A 9,319-nucleotide genomic window follows, 5' to 3' on the forward strand; every position below is an offset into this window, starting at 1 on the left:
TTTGGGGTTATGCTTTGGAGACGGCCGCATTCCATTAAATAGGGCACCATCAAAATCCGTTGAGACGACGCCTTATGAACTATGGTTTGGCAAGAAACCAAACTTGTCGTTTCTGAAAGTTTGCGGCTGCGATGCTTATGTGAAAAAGCTTCAACCTGATAAGCTCGAACCCAAATCGGAGAAATGTGTCTTCATAGGATATCCAAATGAGACTATTGGATACACCTTCTATCACAGATCCGAAGGCAAGACTTTTGTTGCTAAGTTCGGAAACTTTCTGGAGAAGGAGTTTCTCTCGAAAGAAGTAAGTGGGAGGAAAGTAGAACTTGACGAGGTAACTGTACCTGCTCCCTTATTGGAAAGTAGTGCATCACAGAAAACTGTTTCTGTGACACCTACACCAATTAGTGAGGAAGCTAATGATAATGATCATGAAACTTCAGAACAAGATACTACTGAACCTCATAGATCAACCAGAGTGAGATCCGCGCCAGAGTGGTACGGTAATCCAGTTCTGGAAGTCATGCTACTAGATCATGATGAACCTACGAACTATGAAGAAGCGATGGTAAGCCCAGATTCCGCAAAATGGCTTGAAGCCATGAAATCTAAGATGGGATCCATGTATGAGAACAAAGTGTGGACTTTGGTTGACTTGCCCAATGATCGGCAAGCAATTGAGAATAAATGGATCTTCAAGAAGAAGACTGACGCCGACGGTAATATTACTGTCTACAAAGCTCGACTTGTCGCAAAAGGGTTTCGGCAAGTTCAAGGGGTTGACTACGATGAGACCTTCTCACCCGTAGCGATGCTTAAGTCTGTCCGAATCATGTTAGCAATTGCCGCATTTTATGATTATGAAATTTGGCAGATTGATGTCAAAACTGCATTCCTGAATGGATTTCTGGAAGAAGAGTTGTATATGATGCAACCGGAAGGTTTTGTCGATCCAAAGGGAGCTAACAAAGTGTGCAAGCTCCAGTGATCCATTTATGGACTGGTGCAAGCCTCTCGGAGTTGGAATAAACGCTTTGATAGTGTGATCAAAGCATTTGGTTTTATACAGACTTTTGGAGAAGCCTGTATTTACAAGAAAGTGAGTGGGAGCTCTGTAGCATTTCTGATATTATATGTGGATGACATATTACTAATTGGAAATGATATAGAATTTCTGGATAGCATAAAGGGATACTTGAATAAGAGTTTTTCAATGAAAGACCTCAGTGAAGCTGCTTACATATTAGGCATAAAGATCTATAGAGATAGATCAAGACGTTTAATTGCACTTTCACAAAGCACATACCTTGACAAGATTTTGAAGAAGTTCAAAATGGATCAATCAAAGAAAGGGTTCTTGCCTGTGTTACAAGGTGTGAAGTTGAGTCAGACTCAATGCCCGACCACTGCAGAAGATAGAGAGAAAATGAAAGATGTTCCCTATGCTTCAGCCATAGGCTCTATCATGTATGCAATGTTGTGTACCAGACCTGATGTGTGCCTTGCTATAAGTCTAGCAGGGAGGTACCAAAGTAATCCAGGAGTGGATCACTGGACAGCGGTCAAGAACATCCTGAAGTACCTGAAAAGGACTAAGGATATGTTTCTCGTATATGGAGGTGACAAAGAGCTCATCGTAAACGGTTACGTTGATGCAAGCTTTGACACTGATCCGGACGATTCTAAATCGCAAACCGGATACGTGTTTACATTAAACGGTGGAGCTGTTAGTTGGTGCAGTTCTAAACAGAGCGTCGTGGCGGGATCTACGTGTGAAGCGGAATACATAGCTGCTTCGAAAGCAGCGATTGAAGGAGTCTGGATGAAGGAGTTCATATCCGATCTAGGTGTCATACCTAGTGCATCGGGTCCAATGAAAATCTTTTGTGACAATACTGGTGCAATTGCCTTGGCGAAGGAATCCAGATTTCACAAGAGAACCAAGCACATCAAGAGACACTTCAATTCCATCCGGGATCTAGTCCAGGTGGGGTTGTGCATGATAAATACCTTGTGCTAAGAAGATGGAGCATGACAAGACTATATGATTTTGTAGGGATAACTTTCTTTAGCCATTATATTTTGAAAAGACATGATTGCTTTTTAGTGTCCTTGAAGTACTATTATTTTTATGTCAATATTAAACTTTTGTTTTGAATCTTACGGATCTGAATATTCATGTCACATAAAGAAAGATTACATGATAAACATGTTACGTAGCATTCCACATCAAAAAATTATGTTTTTATCATTTACCTACTCGAAACTCTGCCTATGTTGTCTCAACATAGCCGGTCCCAAGCCCGGGTAAAGGAGGAGGGTTGTGATAGGCTTGGCGAGCCAACGTAAAAACTCAGCCACTCTTATGGAGATGAAACCAAAAAGATTTTCATTGGGGCGTAACCCTCTCAGCGACGCGCTACATCAAAACCCGGGTGTGGTGGAAAATGGGCAAGGGTCGGGTCGTCACCCCCAAGGTGGCGCGCTCTATCTTGATCCGGATACGGTGGCAAGTGAGCGAGGATTGGGTCGTCGCATCCTTAGTGGCGCGCTACATCGGCGCCCGGATGTAGTGGAAAATGGGCAAGGGTCTTCGCATTTGACTGGACGAGTGCGAAGGGTAAGGAAGCTAGCCGAGCCTAGGAGGATTCGCTTAGGTAGCTGGTGAAGGAAATATGCCCTAGAGGCAATAATAAAGTTATTATTTATTTCCTTATATCATGATAAAAGTTTATTATTCATGCTAGAATTGTATTAACCGGAAACATAATACATGTGTGAATACATAGACAAACAGAGTGTCACTAGTATGCCTCTACTTGACTAGCTCGTTAATCAAAGATGGTTATGTTTCCTAACCATGGACAAAGAGTCGTTATTTGATTAACGGGATCACATCATTAGTTGAATGATCTGATTGACATGACCCATTCCATTAGCTTAGCACCCGATCGTTTAGTATGTTGCTATTGCTTTCTTCATGACTTATACATGTTCCTATGACTATGAGATTATGCAACTCCCATTTGCCAGAGGAACACTTTGTGTGCTACCAAACGTCACAACATAACTGGGTGATTATAAATGAGCTCTACAGGTGTCTCCAAAGGTACATGTTGGGTTGGCGTATTTCGAGATTAGGATTTGTCACTCAGATTGTCGGAGAGGTATCTCTGGGCCCTCTCGGTAATGCACATCACTTAAGCCTTGCAAGCATTGCAACTAATGAGTTAGTTGCGGGATGATGTATTACAGAACGAGTAAAGAGACTTGCCGGTAACGAGATTGAACTAGGTATAGGATACCGACGATCGAATCTCAGGCAAGTAACATACCGATGACAAAGGGAACAACATATGTTGTTATGCGGTCTGACCGATAAAAGATCTTCGTAGAATATGTAGGAACCAATCTGGGCATCTAGGTCCCGCTATTGGTTATTGACCGGAGACGTGTCTCGGTCATGTCTACATTGTTCTCGAACCCGTAGGGTCCGCACGCTTAAGGTTTCGATGACAGTTATATTATGAGTTTATGCGTTTTGATGTACCGAAGGTTGTTCGGAGTCCCGGATGTGATCACGGACATGACGAGGAGTCTTGAAATGGTCGAGACATAAAGATTGATATATTGGAAGCCTATGTTTGGATATCGGAAGTGTTCCGGGTGAAATCAGGATTTTACCGGATTACCGGGAGGTTACCGGAACCCCCCCGGGAGGTATATGGGCCTTAGTGGAAGAGAGGAGAGGTGGCCAGAGATGGGCCGCGCGCCCCTCCCCCCCTTGGTCCGAATAGGACAAGGATAGGGGGCCGGCCCCCCTTCCTCCTCTCTCTCCTCTTTCCCCCCTCCCGGAGTCCTACTCCCGGAGGGAGTAGGACTCCTCCTGGCGCGCCTCCTCTTGGCCGGCCGCCCCCCCCCTTTTGAACCTTTATATATGGAGGCAAGGGGCACCCCTAAGGACACAAGTTGATCCACGTGATCATATTCTTAGCCGTGTGCGGTGCCCCCTTCCACCATAGTCCTCGATAATATTGTAGCGGTGCTTAGGCGAAGCCCTGCGACAGTAGTACATCAAGATCGTCACCACGCCATCGTGCTGACGGAACTCTTCCCCGACACTTTGCTGGATCGGAGTCCGGGGATCGTCATTGAGCTGAAGGTGTGCTAGAACTCGGAGGTGCCGTAGTTTCGGTGCTTGATCGGTCGGGCCGTGAAGATGTACGACTACATCAACCAAGTTAACGCTTCCATTGTCGATCTACAAGGGTACGTAGATCACACTCTCCCCTCTCGTTGCTATGCATCACCATGATCTTGCGTGTGCGTAGGAATTTTTTTGAAATTACTACGTTCCCCAACAGCTGGAACGTAGGGTCTCTGAAAGGGAAGCTTCGGGAGCTAGTTGATGCAGCGGTGAGGAGAGGTGTTGATATCCTTTGCGTCCAAGAAACCAAATGGAGAGGACAGAAGGCGAAGGAGGTGGAGGATACCGGCTTCAAGCTGTGGTTCACATGGACGGCTGCAAACAGAAATGGCGTAGGCATCTTGATCAACAAGAGCCTCAAGTATGGAGTGGTAGACGTCAAGAGACGTGGGGACCGGATTATCCTGGTCAAGCTGGTAGTTGAGGACTTGGTTCTCAATGTTATCAGCGCGTATTCCCCGCAAGTAGGCCACAATGAGAACACCAAGAGGGAGTTCTAGGAAGGCCTGGAAGACATGGTTAGGAGTGTACCGATTGGTGAGAAGCTCTTCATAGGAGGGGACCTCAATGGCCACGTGGGTACATCTAACATAGGTTTTGAAGGGGCGCACGGGGGCTTTGGCTATGGCATCAGGAATCAAGAAGGAGAAGATGTCTTAAGCTTTGCTCTAGCCTACAACATGATTGTAGCTAACACCCTCTTTAGAAAGAGAGAATCACATCTGGTGACTTTTAGTAGTGGCCAACACTCTAGCCAGATTGATTTCATCCTCTCGAGAAGAGAAGATAGGCGTGCGTTCCTAGACTGTAAGGTGATACCTGGAGAGAGTGTTGTACCCCAGCATAAGCTGGTGGTTGCTGACTTCCGCTTTCAGATTCGTGTCCAGTGGGATAAGCATGCCAAAGTCGCTAGAACGAAGTGGTGGAAGCTCAAGGGGGAGGTAGCTCTAGCGTTCAAGGAGAGGGTCATTAAGGAGGGCTTGGGAGGAAGGAGGAGATGCGAACAATGTGTGGACGAAGATGGCGACTTGCATTCGTAAGGTGGCCTCGGAGGAGCTTGGAGTGTCCAGGGGAAGGAGAAGCGAAGATAAGGATACCTGTTGGTGGAATGATGATGTCCAGAAGGTGATTAAAGAGAAGAAAGATTGCTTCAAACGCCTATACCTGGATAGGAGTGCAGACAACATAGAGAAGTACAAGATGGCGAAGAAGGCCGCAAAGCGAGCTGTTGGTGAAGCAAGGGGTTGGGCATATGAGGACCTCTACCAACGGTTAGGCACGAAGGAAGGTGAAAGGGACATCTATAAGATGGCCAAGATCCAAGAGAGGAAGACGAGGGATATTGGCCAAGTCAAATGCATCAAGGACGGAGCAGGCCAACTCTTGGTGAAGGACGAGGAGATTAAGCATAGAATGCGGGAGTACTTCGACAAGCTGTTCAATGGGGAGAATGAGAGTTCTATCATTGAACTGGACGACTCCTTTGATGAGACCAACATGCATTTTGTGCGGCGAACCCAGGAGTCTGGGGTCAAGGAGGCTTTAAAAAGGATGAAAGGAGGCAAGGCGATGGGCCCTGATTGTATCCCCATTGAGGTGTGGAAAGGTCTCAGGGACATAGCGATAGTATGGCTAACCAAGCTTTTCAACCTCATTTTTCGGGCAAACAAGATGCCAGAAGAATGGAGACGGAGTATATTAGTACCAATCTTCAAGAACAAGGGGGATGTTCAGAGTTGTACTAATTACCATGGAATTAAGCTGATGAGCCATACAATGAAGCTATGGGAGAGAGTCATTGAGCACCGCTTAAGAAGAATGACAAGCGTGACCAAAAATCAGTTTGGTTTCATGCCTGGGAGGTCGACCATGGAAGCCATTTTCTTGGTACGACAACTTATGGAGAGTATAGGGAGCAAAAGAAGGACTTGCATATGGTGTTCATTGACTTGGAGAAGGCCTATGATAAGATACCACGGAATGTCATGTGGTGGGCCTTGGAGAAACACAAAGTCCCAGCAAAGTACATTACCCTCATCAAGGACATGTACGATAATGTTGTGACAAGTGTTCGAACAAGTGATGTCGACACTGATGACTTCCCGATTAAGATAGGACTGCATCAGGGGTCAGCTTTGAGCCCTTATCTTTTTGCATTGGTGATGGATGAGGTCACAAGGGATATACAAGGAGATATCCCATGGTGTATGCTCTTTGCGGATGATGTGGTGCTAGTTGACGATAGTCGGACGGGGGTAAATAGGAAGTTAGAGTTATGGAGACAAACCTTGGAATCGAAAGGGTTTAGGCTTAGTAGAACTAAAACCGAGTACATGATGTGCGGTTTCAGTACTACTAGGTGTGAGGAGGAGGTTAGCCTTGATGTCCAGGTGGTACCTCAGAAGGACACCTTTTGGTATTTGGGGTCAATGCTGCAGGAGGATGGGGGTATTGATGAAGATGTGAACCATCGAATCAAAGCCAGATGGATGAAGTGGCGCCAAGCTTCTGGCATTCTCTGTGACAAGAGAGTTCCACAAAAGCTAAAAGGCAAGTTCTATAGGACGGCGGTTCGACCCGCAATGTTGTATGGCGCTGAGTGTTGGCCGACTAAAAGGTGACATGTTCAAAAGTTAGGTGTGGCGGAGATGCGTACGTTGAGATGGATGTGTGGCCACACGAGGAAGGATCGAGTCCGGAATGATGATATACAAGATAGAGTTGGGGTAGCACCAATTGAAGAGAAGCTTGTCCAACATCGTCTGAGATGGTTTGGGCATATTCAGCACAGGCCTCCAGAAGCTCTGGTGCATAGTGGACGGCTAAAGCGTGCGGAGAATGTCAAGAGAGGGCGGGGTAGACCGAATTTGACATGGGAGGAGTCCGTTAAGAGAGACCTGAAGGATTGGAGTATCACCAAAGAGCTAGCTATGGACAGGGGTGCGTGGAAGCTTGCTATCCATGTGCCAGAGCCATGAGTTGGTTGCGAGATCTTATGGGTTTCACCTCTAGCCTACCCCAACTTGTTTGGGACTAAAGGCTTTGTTGGTGTTGTTGTTTATCATTTACCTACTCGAGGACGAGCAGGAATTAAGCTTGGGGATGCTTGATACGTCTCCAACGTATTTATAATTTTTGATTGTTCCATGCTATTATATCTATCAATGTTGGATGTTTTATATGCATTATTATGATATTTTATATCACTTTTGGTACTAACCTATTAACCTAGTGCCAAGTGTTAGTTGTTGTCTTTTTCCTTTACAGAAAATCAATACCAAACAGAGTCCAAATAGAACGAATATTTTTGACGATTTTTCTTGGACCGCAAGACACCCTAGAAGCTTCACGAGGAGGCTAGAGGAGCCACGAGGTGGCCACAAGCTCGTAGGGCGCCCCCCCAAGCTTGTGGGCCCCTCGTAGCCCTCTAACCCTAATTCCTCTTCTATAAATACCCAAATATTCCCTGTAGACTAGGGGGCACACAAAAAATACTTTTCCACCGCGCAAGTTTCTGTTCTCGTGAGATCCCATCTGAAGGCCTTTTCTGGTACTCTGCCGGAAGGAGATTCGACCACGGAGGGCTTCTACATCAACCTTGCTACCCTTCCGACGATGTGTGAGTAGTTTACCACAGACCTACGGATCCATAGCTAGTTGCTAGATGGCTTCTTCTCTCTCTTTGATCTCCAATACAATATTCTCCTCGATGTTCTTGGAGATCTATTTGATGTAATCTTCTTTTGCGATGTGTTTGTTGAGTTCCGACGAATTTTGGGTTTATGATAAGATTATCTATGAATATTATTTGAGTCTTCTCTGAACTCTCTTATGCATGATTAAGATAGCTTTGTATTTCTCTCCGATCTATTGATTTGGTTTTGCCAACTAGATTGATAGGAGAGGTGCTTTGTAATGGGTTAAATCTTGCGGTGCTTATTCCTAGTGACAGAAAGGGGAATGACACGTATTTGTATTGTTGCCATTAAGGATAAAAAGATGGGGTTTGTTCATATTGATTGGATCTATCCCTCTACATCATGTCATCTTGCTTAAGGCGTTACTCTGTTGTTGTTAACTTAATACACTAGCTACATGCTGGATAGCGGTCGATGTGTGGAGTAATAGTAGTAGATGCAGGCAGGAGTTGGTCTACTTGTCACGGACATGATGCCTATATTCATGATCATTGCCTTAGATATCGTCATAACTATGTGTTTTTTATCAATTAGTCAACAGTAATTTGTTTACCCACCGTATGCTTTCTTTCAAGAGAGAAGCCTCTAGTGAAAACTATGGCCCCCGGGTCTATTTTTATCATAATATTTTCAGATCTATAAAATCAAAAACCCAAAAATACCTTGCTGCAATTTATTTACTTTTATCTTATTTTGCAATTTTATTTATCTTTTATATCTATCACTATCAGATCTCATCCTTGCAAGTAACCGTGAAGGGATTGACAACCCCTTTATTGCGTTGGGTGCAAGTATTTGTTTGTTTGTTTGTGTAGGTGCAACCACTAATGACTTGTGTGTCCCTCCTACTGGATTGATACCTTGGTTCTCAACCGAGGGAAGTACTCATCTCTACTTTACCGCATCACCCTTTCCTCTTTAAGGGAAAAACCAACGAAAGATCAAGAAGTAGTATTGTCTCTATTAAAATCACTATTGATCAGCTTGTTACAAACTTGTTACTATTGCTGCTACTGGCTACTGTTACTTTATTACTACTACTATCATATTACTATGCTACTAATAAATTGCTACTAGGAAGTTATCTTAGGTGTGGTTGACTTGACACTAGTAGAAAAGGGGGCAACGGTCCAGGCTGGGTCAGCCCATTAGTCCCGGTTCAGTATAAAACCGGGACCCATGGGGGCATTGGACCCGGTTCGTGAGCCCAGGGGGCCGGCCGGGCCACGTGGGCCATTGGTCCCGGTTCGTCTGGACCTTTTGGTCCCGGTTGGTGGGACGAACCGGGACCAATGGCCTCGCTCCTGGCCCACCACCATTGGTCCCAGTTGGTGGCATGAACCGGGTCCAAAGGCTCCCCTTTAGTCCCGGTTCATGCCACCAACCGGGACCAATGAGGTGCCTATACATACCC

This window comes from Triticum urartu, chromosome 4A (genome assembly GCF_056163025.1).
Source record: "Triticum urartu cultivar PI428250 chromosome 4A, HENAU_Tu73, whole genome shotgun sequence".
NCBI classification, from domain to species: domain Eukaryota; kingdom Viridiplantae; phylum Streptophyta; class Magnoliopsida; order Poales; family Poaceae; genus Triticum; species Triticum urartu.